The sequence below is a fragment of the Poeciliopsis prolifica genome, unplaced genomic scaffold (assembly GCF_027474105.1).
Source record: "Poeciliopsis prolifica strain line A6 unplaced genomic scaffold, Auburn_PproV2 SCAFFOLD112, whole genome shotgun sequence".
Taxonomy (NCBI): domain Eukaryota; kingdom Metazoa; phylum Chordata; class Actinopteri; order Cyprinodontiformes; family Poeciliidae; genus Poeciliopsis; species Poeciliopsis prolifica.
The window spans coordinates 231,967-245,128 of record NW_026562487.1 but is presented as its reverse complement, the minus strand read 5'-3'; the positions used below and the strand labels follow the sequence as shown (position 1 = coordinate 245,128).

At 40.6% G+C, this 13,162-nt stretch overlaps 1 pseudogene; it reads left to right on the top strand.

Moving 5' to 3' along the window:
• The first annotated feature begins 7,862 nt into the window (after positions 1–7,862).
• Positions 7,863–12,790, top strand: LOC129354571 (protein unc-13 homolog B-like; annotated as a pseudogene).
• Positions 12,791–13,162: the final 372 nt, after the last annotated feature.

Sequence of the window (13,162 nt, the reverse complement as noted above, 5' to 3'; positions counted from 1 at the left end):
TGTCTTACTGTTAGATGGGTATTTCCCCCTATATTGGTTTTCTCAATGTTTTTTTTCCAAACATGAGTTTAAATTGGAGCAGTTTCTGTTCCTTTTATAGAACAATTTGATTCTTGTTCAAATAGTTTTTGTCAGTTGCTGCTCAGGTTTCCATCTCTGTATCCAACAGTTAAACATGTAAAGATGAAACTGTAGATTTGCTCTGCTTTGATTCAAGCTGCTGTTTTCCTCAAACCAGCTCTGATGCTGATCCTCAAACTGAGCCTGATGCTGATCTTCAGCCCAGCCTTGATTCTCAGGCTTCATTGGACTCTTTCTGCTAAAACTGACATGGATTCATTTAGTTCATAGAGGAATTTAATATTTCTCTTGCCACCCTCCTTGTTGCCTGTAGTTCAGTCCTTCATGGCTGGAGACCCAAATATAGACTGAACCAGTTCACAACAAAAGGCAACATGATTATATATAAAACAGTCCATTAAATCAGTAAAGAGGAACATTGTTGACTGGAAAAAAAGAAATTTGATGGATTAATAACATATTTCCTCCCTGTCTCCTCAGACTGAGTGGCTGTAACCTCTCAGAGAGAAGCTGTGAAGCTCTGTCCTCAGTTCTCAGCTCCCAGTCCTCCAGTCTCAGAGAACTGGACCTGAGTAACAACAACCTGCAGGATTCAGGAGTGAAGCTTCTCTCTGCTGGACTGAAGAGTCCAAACTGCAACCTGGAAACTCTCAGGTAACTCTGGGCCGTCCGTCCGTCCGTCCGTCCGTCCATCCATCCATCCATCAGTTCAGACCTTGGTTTCTACCTCAATGTTCTAATTTTCTCATCATGTGATGAATTGTGTGTCTGCAGCTTATCAGGCTGTTTGGTCTCAGAGGAAGGCTGTTTGTCTCTGGCCTCAGCTCTGACCTCCAACCCCTCCCATCTTAAAGAGTTGGACCTGAGCTACAATCATCCAGGAGACTCAGGAGTGAAGCTGCTGTCGGCTGGACTGAAGGATCCACACTGGAGACTGGAAGCTCTCAGGTATGGAGGAACCTGCTGCAGGAGCAGAGAAGGTCTGATAGAGGAGGAAGAGGGAGAAATGTCTTTAGTCAGTCTGCTGGAAACATTTAGTTTGAAGCTGTAATACAGTCATATCATTTATAAATGAATGGATAACATTTTGAACCCATTTTATCTCTTATACAGTTTAATAACTCAAATTATCTCTGGTCATTTTGGTTGTGTAACTTTTCAAACAGCAGCTCATTTAAACTATAAGAATCTTTCACATGGTTCTGAATGAACCTGGGAAACCAACCCATCTACTGGAACCACAATAACATGGTATTCAGAGCAGCAGGGGGCCAAATATAGCTCCATGTGGAACCAAGAGGTTGGAGAGAGAAAATCAGTTGAAACTGTTTCCTATCAGAGTTCAGTTTGTCTCTCTGTCTCACAAACCAGGAGCATCATGGGCTGGGCGGGGCTTCCACTGATGGATCTACTGAGGAAATACAAGAAGCTGATTGGCTGATTTAAAAATAAGTTAAAAATAAGCAGATTAATGATGTCATATAAAAGATATGATATGTAATTGTAGAGACACAGCTGGGAAACAATTTGGACTTTAAAAGAATATTTCATGGAGATCTAGACCAATCAGCCCAAATGAGGAAAGATCAGAAAATGGTCAGATGGATGTGGAAAAGTTCTCAAAAGTGAAACAAAAGATTCACAACTTTCAGGACTTAATGAAACCAAAAATACACAAAACATGAAGCAAACTGTTTGAGGCAGAGTTTAGCAGTTTATTGGTATGGTAGTTTGTCCTCAACTAGGTGGCGCTAGAGTCAGGAGGAGCAGCCTGGAGAAAAGGCTGTTCCTCCCTGATCTGTTTCCAAGCAGTCAGAGTGTAGAAGTTGAGAGCTGGAGAAGTTTCCTCCTGTTGCTGCAGCAGCAGAGATGTTCTGCTTCATGGACTAAATCAGGTTGGAAAGAGGAGAGATCTTTACTGAGCTGCAGGATAAAAGCTGCTGAAACATTTCAACTCTTTCTGGAAACTAATGAGACAGAAAAACATGGATGTTTTTTACCATCCAGACCTTTGGATCCAGTTCAGCTCAATAATTCAGTTGTATCTGTGGAAGATGAACAGATTTGATGTGAAATGATGAAATTCTTCATTTCTATCTGATGTTCCAGCAGATCTGTAGAAAATGGAGCTGCAGCTCTCAGACATTTCATGTTTTCTATCAATGAATCCACTGATTAAAGCAGGAATCTCATCTCCATGTTCTCCTCCAGAGGTTCCCAAGGTTTGTTCCTGGAAGATGCTGCTGGTTCCTCCAATCCAGGCTTCGCCCCCTTTAGAGGAAATATGTCCATTTATGCTCCAAGATTCACCTTGATGCTGCAAAGCTTTGTTCAGGGATGAGATGTCAGGATGTTGGTGTCAGTCTGTTCCAGGTTTTAGTTGTTCTCCTCATGAGGAGCTGAAGTCTCTGACAGGAACGTGGAGCTGAACAGAAGAAACTTGAAGCTTTCTTGGCCTCTGATTGCAACAGCAGGACAATCCAACATTTTAGTCTGACTTCATCTGGAAATATTTCTTTGACCCTCAATCAGTGTGAAGGCAGACCAGCTCCTCATCAGAGCTGAGATCTTCTCTGTCCTCCATGCTGGAAATGTAGAATCCAGCAGCTCCTGGTCAGTGACATCAGAGCATGACATCATCAGTAGAGTGATGATGTCATTTCCTCTCAGAGAGCTTGAAAATCTGAGAGGAAAGATGTAAACAAAGACTCTCTGGACTGTTGGATCTGCTGGTTTCTGGTTCCAGATGCTTGGACACTTTCACAAGCCATTACTGCAGCTGCTGGATTCAGGATGCTGCTTCTTCTTCTTGGGCTCATTGTAAATGTGTGCAGCGCCACCTGGTGGTGCTGGTTGGTAGAGGAAGTGCTGAAAGGTTGGAGGTGTTTGTCAGAGGTGTGTGATGATGGAAGCCTCCCTGGTTTGTGAGTCTGAGCTCAGAGATCAAATCTTTGATTCTTGTTGAGTCTTTGTTGAATGTGATGCAGCTTCTCCTTTTTAATGTTTGTATTTCTGGATATTACAGTGAGGCCACAGCAGGTTTTCAGCAGCAGGGCTGTTTAGTGTTTCATTCCTTCATCTGTGTGTGGGAGTGTGGATGGATCAGGTATCCAGGTGTTGATCAGAGTTTAGATTGATTGTATTTTAATGCTGATTATTAAATCAGGTGGAGCTTCCAGAAATGTTTCCTTAGTTTCCTGATGTCCTTTTAGGCTTCAGTGAGTTTCTTCAGGTTGTTACTGAGGGATTTCCTTTCTCCTCTCTGTTGGAGCTTTTCCTGTGTTTGGAGAATGAGTTGTGCTGCAGCAAGCACCAACTGTCCTTCCTACATCCACTGCAGTTTGCAATCCAGATGTTGGACTGTTCCTGTCTCAGTGGAGGACAATGTGTGTCTGAGAGACATGTAATGTCCATGTGCTGCTGAAAGAGACTGATGGTCTGACCCCCCTCCTCCTTTCAGGGTGGAGCCTGCTGGAGGCCGATTCTTGACTCCAGGTCTGAGGAAATGTAAGTGTGTTTTTCATCTGATTCATGACAACAAAGCAGCTCACATTCAACCATCTTCAAACTGTCACATCACTCATTCAGGAGTCAAAGTGTCAATAAATGATCAATAACTGCAGCTGGATTGTGTTTGTTCTCCATCAGATTCCTGTCAACTCACCATCGACACAAACACAGTGAACAGAAAACTCAAACTGTCTGAAGACAACAGGAAGGTGACATATGAGGAGGAGCTTCAGTCATATCCTGATCATCCAGACAGATTTGATAATTATCTTCAGCTGCTGTGTAGAACTGGTCTGACTGGTCGCTGTTACTGGGAGTCGAGTGGAGAGGAGATGTTAATATATCAGTGAGTTACAGAAGAATCAAGAGGAAAGGAATCAGTAGAGACTGTTGGTTTGGATGTAATGATCATTCCTGGAGTCTGATCTGCTCTCATGGTCATGGTTACTTTGTCAGGCACAATAACATAGAAACTCGTCTCTCCTCCTCCTCTGACTCTAACAGAGTAGCAGTGTATGTGGACTGTCCTGCTGGCATTCTGTCCTTCTACAGAGTCTCCTCTGACTCACTGATCCTCCTCCACACCTTCAACACCACATTCACTGAACCTTGATTCCTGGATTTGGGTTCTTATGGTCCAGTTCTGGTTCTCAGTGTTTCTGAGCTGATTTGAGTCTAAAGAGTCTAAAGTTTTTCCTCCTGTCAGAGAAACTCTCTCACTGTTGAACAGATAGTTCAGTCTCTACAATCTATTCTTGGTTGAAACGATTGATTGAGTCCTTGGAAACTTTTTCTTCTTCAGTCCTTTTAAGATGGAAGCTGGGATTATTCCAGGTTATTCCAGGATTATTCCAGGATAATTCCAGGATCCACATGTTTTCAGTTTGTTTTCTTGTCATAGCTTCACTCTATCAAGAGATGCTGTATACTGGTGGTGAAGCAGCAGGCAGAAAACCCAGGATAAGTTAAATGATGGTTTTAATAGTAAAAATAGTCCAAGTGGAAACACAAACAGGCAGCATGGTGTGAGCTGAAGCCAGGGCTCAACGCCTGTAGCAACTGTTCATCCTGGTGGACAGAAGAAACAGGCTTGACAAAATGACGTGAAGACGATGAGGACCCGATGAGGAACAAAGGACAACCGTGGGATTAAATACACAGATGGTAATCACAGAAACGAGAAACACCTGGGAACAATCAAGGGGAAACAGGACAACGCAGAGACTGGAAGCATCACAGAAAAATAAGGACCGCTCATTTGAAGGCTGCCTACGTTCAATAACATGAAAAAACTGCATGTTTATATGAATTCAATAGTTCTTAATACTCTTTACACAAAGTGAAAGTACAAATGTAATGTGTTTTTTTCTAAATTCCTTCATTTATGAAAAGATGGTTAGCTCTCTTTATACAGGAGAAAACTATTTTTAAGAGAGTGCCACTGATCAATTAATCGTATTGATTCTAAGACCAATCATCTTTAGATTATTCAATCAATCTGTAAAAATGTTGAATAAATTAGTGGTTTCATGGCTATACCCAATAATTATTCATTAAATATAACAAATTCTAAAAACACCAGTCTCTTAATGTTATTCCTTTAAAAATAAGTTTGTTTCTAAAATGATCAAATTAAAATAAGTTACTTGTTGATTTTATAAGGATATTTTGTAAAAATTGTAACAGTTTCAAATTTCACAATAAAATAATCTAATTAATCCTACATGATTAATTTTCATTTTTATTCAACAATTAATCATTTCACCTCCAAAACCCTAATTTTTAGTTTATTCCTTGACTATTTTTTTATTATTCCCCAATAATTAAATCAAATTTACTGACAAAGATCCATAAGTTAAAACCTGAATCTCTAACAGGGAACATTTAATATCCATATCTGGTTTAAAAGGCTCAAAATAGCAGCCATGTTTTAAAAATGTTGGTCATCTGAAACCCAAGTGGCTGATGGGAAACCTGAGGGGTTAGCATGCTAATCTTTATCCCTGTATCTACACTTTAATGACTTTTTCAGTGAAATGCTGAATTTAAATACTTCATCATGTATATTTACATAAGTCTACTCTGAGTCTAGTCAAAGTTTTTATAATGAATCAGTGATTTATGATGGGTTCAGAGCCAATCCAAGCTAAAATTATTTAATTGTTCATAACATAAATATCATGTTTTATTATAATTTAGCAAACCAAGAGATTATTCATGTGTTTTATTTACTGTCACAAAGCTTGACCTCATGACCTCGTGTGTTTTCTCCTGTAGAGGAAGTGCTGCTGCTTCTGTTTTAGCTCAAACCTGAAACAATCGACCTCTGATGAACACAAAGTTCTGCAGAGTGTGTGTGAACACACCACTGGTGTGTGTGTGTTGACCGCTGCCTTCTTGTCTTGATCACATGCAAATCAGCTGTTATGAAATGTATTTCCTGCTCCATTTCAGAAACACTTTCCCACTCAGAAGTAATAAATACACACATTTTGAAGCGATGTTCATTTATATTTGTCAAACTGGCAGATTAAGCAAAGATCAGAGTGTTTGGTATTTGATCTCTGTTAAAAAGGGAGAGGTTTCGGGTTTTCATAACTTTAGAGCAAAGATAAACTCTGAAGGACTTTCCAGGATGTGATTACATGATCCTTACAAAAACATTTTATTCTTAGACCAAAAATAAACAATTCCTCTTCATTTCAGGTGAATAACTGCAAGGTGAAAGTCCTGATACACAAAGAGTGAGTCAAAGATTCCAAGATTTTACTAATAAAACAGTTTTTTATCAAGCCAGATAATTTAGAGGATTTTCTTTCCAGGCTGAGAGAAGAAAAATGGATGAACATTCAGGTTGGAAACATCATCAAACTGGAGAGCAACCAGTTTGTTCCAGAACTTTCTGATCTCAGATCTGGAAACAAACTTTAACTGAGACGTTACTGAAGCTTGATGTTCAGTTGGTCTAAATCTAAAGCTGGTCTGCAGAGATGACTTCAGGGTTTGTTTGTTTCTGCTCACCTGGAGCACCAGCCGGGTGGAGTCAGTCTGAGTTCCTTCATCATCTAAAGAGAACATTGAAGATCCTCCTGGAACAAATGGAGCTTTGGAAAGAAATCAGCAGGAAGTGAAAGAAAAATGGATCTTCATCACTTGTGAAGTGAACGACATCAGAGTTGGATTCAGTGGAGTCACATGAAGAACAGAAAACTGAGGCCAGAATAATAAACATCATGCTAAATATTAGCTGCAGCTAATCTGTCAGAAGAAGCTTCAGGTTGAATCTAAAGGAAGCTGAAGATCTCAAAGTGGATGAGAGGAAACCTGATGAGCTCTACAGTCCACTAGATCCAGATCAGAACCCTGGAGAACATCTACGCTGGAAGCAGAACCACAAGGTAGAAAATATCCAGGTTTCTATCCAACCTGAACACAGGAAGTCCTTTCTTCTTCTGCTGCAGCTGAGAAGGTCCTGCTGCAGAACTGGAGCCACACAGCTCCTCCACAGCAGAACAGAGGAGGTTCTGGAGGAGACCAGGGTTCACATCTGGACTCAGAGTTCTCCTGGGCTTCAGCAGAGCTGCTGGCTTTGGTTCTGATCCGCCTCTGTTCTGGTGTCTGATCTCCAGAGAGGATCTGAAGCGACCCATCAGAACTCAGTGGAGGTGTGGAGGATGAGGATGGGGCGCGCGAGGAGGTGGAGGAAGAGCGCCGTGATCCATCTCTCTGCTATGGAGACCTGAGGGAATCTGACAGAGAAACAGCAGCCTTGAAATTACAACAACACTATTATTTAATAGTGTGTTGTAACACTATTGCTGTTATTACATCATCAATGACGATAACGTTTCTCCAACATTGATGTTGAGGGCCAAGTGTTCAAATTAGTGATAGATTCCAGTTTTGACATCATATCAATTTGATTTGTTATTGATTGTTAGGAAATGCACCATGTTGAAATCATATAAAAGAAAATTAAGGCTGCCTGGGAAAATACGAATCACTCTGTTAAATTAAAATTTTAACATGAAATTCAAAAGTTTTTGTGCAGACAAATCTGCAGGTTTTCCTTTTTAAGAAGAATATTCTAAGACTTAATGCATCTCAAACTCCCTCCAAGCTCATATATCTTTCTAAAAAGTTACTTGTAAATTAGTTTAGTCTTATTTTAAATGTCCAAATGTACTTGAATAATAAACTAGACCAAAAATAAATGGTAATATTTTGTTTTTCTCTGATAGTATCCATGTTTTAATCAATATAAAGTCAGTTCTTGTAATTGTGGCTGGAGAAAGACATTCTCTACCTTTTCTCTGCTTTTCTAGCTGAAGAACAGCGCGCTAGCATGGCAGGCAAGTCCACTGCATATGCAAACATGTAAAACATGACTGCATATATGTCTTAAAAATAACTTTTAAAAAAAACACTGCACAATTATCTGAATGAAGCAACAAGACAAAACCTTTGTTGCCTCTTTACTGCAACTCCTAGTTTGAAGGAAGTGAGGAAGAGGAGGAAGTTAAAGAGGAAGGGGAGGAAATGGAGGCAGAGGTTTGTTGCAGTTGAAAGTGGTTTTTAACATCCTTCATTCTCCAAATCCAAAGTCATTTCCAAAGATTTTCCCCAAACTGAAACTAAAACATCCAACATGGTGGAGTTTTGTTGTCTGGTTTGATTCTCATCTGTGAGGATTTCCTCTTTAGATTAGCAGCATTTTCCCTTATTTCCCATAAAAGCGCCACTTTCACGTCACCTTCAACTGTATTTTTTCATTTTAACACTTTATTTTGTTCCTTTTCTAAACCATGTGTGATAGACTGAGAAGGATGAGGTGGGTTAACATGTTATCTGGGATTAAATCACCTTAATATTCACCAAAAAGTCCAGAAATCATTTGGATTTATACAGCTCCTCCACCTCTTCAGGACAGTTTGACACTGTTTGTGTTTTTTTTATATCTCTAACAATTTTCTGACTCAAAGATGGACGAACCGTTTTGAGAAGGTAGGCACAAGCAGAATATCCTAAATTAGATTCTTAATAAGCAATTTCCCACTTAATGAGTGTCAAAATGGGGCATTTCATCCAAAATGTCTTGTTTTACCTCCCAACTTTCTGCCACATAGAGAGAAAATGCATGTGAGGATCATGAGGTGAGTTCATGCGTGTTACAGGAGGTGAACTGTAACATGCATGTTATTATGAGTAGAAATGCAAACTACACCAACAAGGTGTTTAACGGACTCGTAATGCAACCGTAGACTCCCAGGTGTTTTGTAATAATTCAGCTTTAGAAGTAATTAGCTTCCAGGTTCTTAGTCTCAGTAAAATCCCAAAACTTCCCAGTTTTTTTCCTTTTTCTTTCTCTAAAACCTTTTGTCAGCCTTTTGAACTTGAAGGTTTCTCTCCTCCAGATGGACACGGAGGCCAGCGACCTGCTGAACGACCTGCAGGTTCGGCTCAACAACGTTCTGGACGACCTCAGCAGCACGTTTGGGAACAGGTACGCCGCCCTCACACCCCCACGTTTCCCCCACTTTGTCCCAGTGCATCACTGGCTTTTCTTCTCCTGCAGCTTCCAGAGCCGCATCACCGACTGCATGCGGCAGATGGCGTCGCTGCTGTACCAGATCAAAGGACCGCTCAACGAAAACACCAAGAACCAGGTGGAGGGCGACTCGGACAACATGCTGCGGCCGCTCATGGACTTCCTGGATGCTCAGTGGGTTCAGTGGGATTTCCCCAAACACGGCTCGTCCGTCGGCGTGTGTGTGTGAACGTCTTGTTTTTGCAGATTAACGCTGTTCGCCACGGTGTGTGAGAAAACCGTCCTGAAGCGCGTTCTGAAGGAGCTGTGGAGGATCGTGATGACCAGCCTGGAGAAGAACATCGTCCTGCCGCAAGGGAACGACACCTTGGTGAGTCTGACGCTCGTCTCCGTCACTGGACAGGTTTCCATCCAGATGGTTTTGAAATGTTGTCAAAAAGTGTGAATTACATAACAAAAACACAACCTTACCAAATATTTTTGATCTAGTTGTCAGTGAAACTATCGTAGAAGCTTATTTTAAGTCAATAATTTCTTAATATTGCTGATCAAATTTGATTATTTCACCTAAATCAAAATATTTTTGCAATATTACAAGGGACATAATAACCAGACTAAAATCTCATTTTATTTCAATAATTTTGTGCAAAATAAATGTAATGAACTTATTTTGTGTAGGACAGATTATTTCACTTATAACAAATCATTTTCCCTTAAATTAAATAATCTGCCAACTACTTTTTTTTATATCAATATTAAGGAATTATCAACTTAAAACAAGCTTCTTCTTCTGATAAGTTACTATTAAGTTATTTTTGTCTTATTTAAAATGTGCTGAGATATTTTAAATTCAAATTCAAACATACTTTATTGATCCCAAAAGAAAAGTTAAATGTTGTAATTCACATTCGTCAAATTTGCACTAGAAACTAGAGCAAAAATACTTGGTAAGAGTTTATGGTTTTGCAGTGTAATTTACATTTTCTTTTATACATTATTATAAAAATTTGTTCAAAATTTGAATCACAGCTGGATGGAAACATGGCTGCCATTTTGAAATGGATCAACTCGTAATTGTGTCAGATGATGAGATGTAAACATTTTGACAGACGTGACCAAACACAAAAAATATTTTTATCCATTATGTTTAAAATGATGACTGTGGCATATTCAGTTTAATTATTAGTCAACAAACTGAACATCATCCAATCACATATAGAGTAGATAAATAACTCACTTTATGTATGAACATGAGTTGTATCGATGCTTTTTTTCCATCCCATCAAACTTTACTAATATGATCATTAAAATTGAAACAAGGCTTCTGAAAACTAAAAGAATCATTCATTTTTCTGTTTTTCCTGAAGGGAGCACAGATCCTTTCTGCTGCTAAAGAACTGGGACACCTTTCCAAACTGAAGGTATCAGGTTGCCTTTGAGTTTGCTTTCTCCTGTGAATTGGTCTAGTCAAAGTCTTGGTTTGGGTTGTTTAGGATCACATGGCAGGAGACGCTAAAAGCCTGACGCCAGGCAGTGTGCCGTCATGGATGTGGCTCTGGATACCATCAAGGTGAGAGCGAAACGTTGACCTCTGGTCAAACAGAAAGTACAATTCATTCACATTTAAGAGTCTTTAGTTGATTAACTAAAAGTCTGATTAACTCCACTTTAAGTTTAATCATTCAGGTTGTAGAACGCTGATTCCTCTCGTTTTGTTTCCTACGCAGCAATACTTTCAGCGGGCGGGAACGGCTTGAAGAAGACTTTCCTGGAGAAGAGCGCTGAGCTTTCGTCGCTCCGCCACGCTCTGTCGCTCTACACCCAGACCACCGACACGCTCATCAAAACCTTCGTGACCACGCAGCATTCACAGGGTAGATCCAAAACGCCTCAAAGGAGATTAAATACGGGAGAGTTTCAGATTCCTCGCTGCTTTTATCTCCTGGATTTGGTTGTTTAAGTTGCTGTCTTGTTTTTATCTCCTGCTGCCTCTGTGCCAGTGCACAATGGGAAGGGTATTAGGTTAACCCCTAATGAGAAAATCCAGCCCAGCAGGGGTAGGTCTCCATGAAATCATCATCAGCCCAACTTCCCTTCATCGTTTTCTCTCTTCTGTTTTGTGAAACCTGCGTTTCCGTCGCATGACTCTATAAAACGTGGTTTTCTTTGCCTGCATTGGACCAAATGTTGTTTGTGTTAAACCAGGCTCAGCTGTGGACAAACCCATCGGAGAGGTTTCCCTGCAGATTGAGCTGTACACTCATCCCAAGAGCGGAGAGCGGAAAGTTACTCTCAAAGGTCCGTTTGGGCTCATTTTGAACCAATGAAATCAAAGCTGGAGCATTTTAGTGTCATTTCTGTTTAAATGTTTTGTGTCATTGATGCAGTGATTGCAGCCAGTGATTTGAAGTGGCAGACGTCTGGGATGTTCAGACCCTTCGTGGAAGTCACGATGATCGGGCCGCACCTCAGCGACAAGAAGCGCCGATTTCAGACCAAATCCAAGAACAACAGCTGGTCTCCCAAATACAACGAGACCTTTCACTTGTAAGTTCAAAACCAAACGTCGTGACACATTTAGGATTTGAAGCTCTTTTAATTCTGACTTCATAAACTGTTGGTTACACAAAACAAAGTCCTTGTGAAATTACTGGACAATGTCAGCTAATGCGCTAGCAGCAGAGCTAATTGTTCATTTAGTGTTTCTGCTAAACATTTAGTGAACTTCCTCAAATTTAACTTTTCCAAATAAAATCTGGATTTATTTTAAGAAATTAATTGTGTGGCAATAGTTTTAAAAGTTATTTAAAAAAGCTAAAATTAGCTCTACTATTAGCACATTAGCAGCTAATGGAAGTCCCTTCTACAGCAGATGTCAAACTTTATTCAACTGAAAGTGTAGAAAACTGAAAAGTACATTAGTGCTTTAGAATTTAACTTGAAAACTGATTTAGGGGAATCAAAATGTGTTGCACAACAAATTTGCTTGCTATTAGCAGATTAGCAGATTAGCAATAGTGTAATCTACCACTGCAGATGTGGACCTCAAATCAAAGTAAAATGTTTTGATTTAAAATGGAAAATTAGATCATCAAAAGCTAGGTGTACGAATGTTTTTAAAGTTTCAGAAAAAGCACAAAATCAGGAATTAGCTCTGCAATTAGCGCCCTAGCCCATGTGCTCCCACTCCTGTGTTTGCTCTCGCTCTGCAGCGTTCTGGGTGTTCAGGACGGGTTCGAGTGCTACGAGGTTCAAGCCTGCGTCAAGGACTACTGCTTCGGCCGCGCCGACCGGGTGGTGGGCCTGGCCGTGGTGCAGCTGAGGGACATCATGGAGAGGGGCAACTGCGCCTGCTGGTGCCCCTGGGGCAGCGCATCTCCATGGACGACACGGGCCTGACCGCCATGCGGATCCTCTCCCAGCGCTCCAACGACGACGTCGCCAAGGAGTTCGTCCGGCTCAAGTCCGAGACCCGATCAGCAGAGGAGGGAAGATGAGGCTCTGCTTGATGCAGTGGCACTGCTTTGACCTCTGACCTGTCTTGGCTGCTGTGTAAAACCTCACCAGCTTCCAGTGTTCTTCAACTTCACATTTTTTTAAGTCTCGTCCGCCTCTACTGAGGAGACAGAACCCATCCAGAACCTGTCAAAGGGCCGAATAGAACCCACCCGCCCCGAGTGTTCTTGTGCAATAAATCCAACCCACCCCTCCCAAAGTGTGGCCAAGTGGTTCAAGCCTTACACTCTGCAAGCTGTGAATGTGTGTTCATGTAAAAAGGAAAGAAATCCCTGTTTTTAATGAACACAAGTCAAATATTTCACTTCACTTAGCAAAGAAAACTACAAATCACAATTTGTTTTCTAACAGTTTGAGCAGGAAAATGCCTTGTCATGCAGAAACGATGCTAATCCTCGTTTTCACATGAAAAATATTTGAATTTAACTCATCGCTTCATTTCATCCTCTATTGGGAGTAATTTTTATTTCTCTCTGTTTTCTGCATGCCATGGCCATTTTATTTATA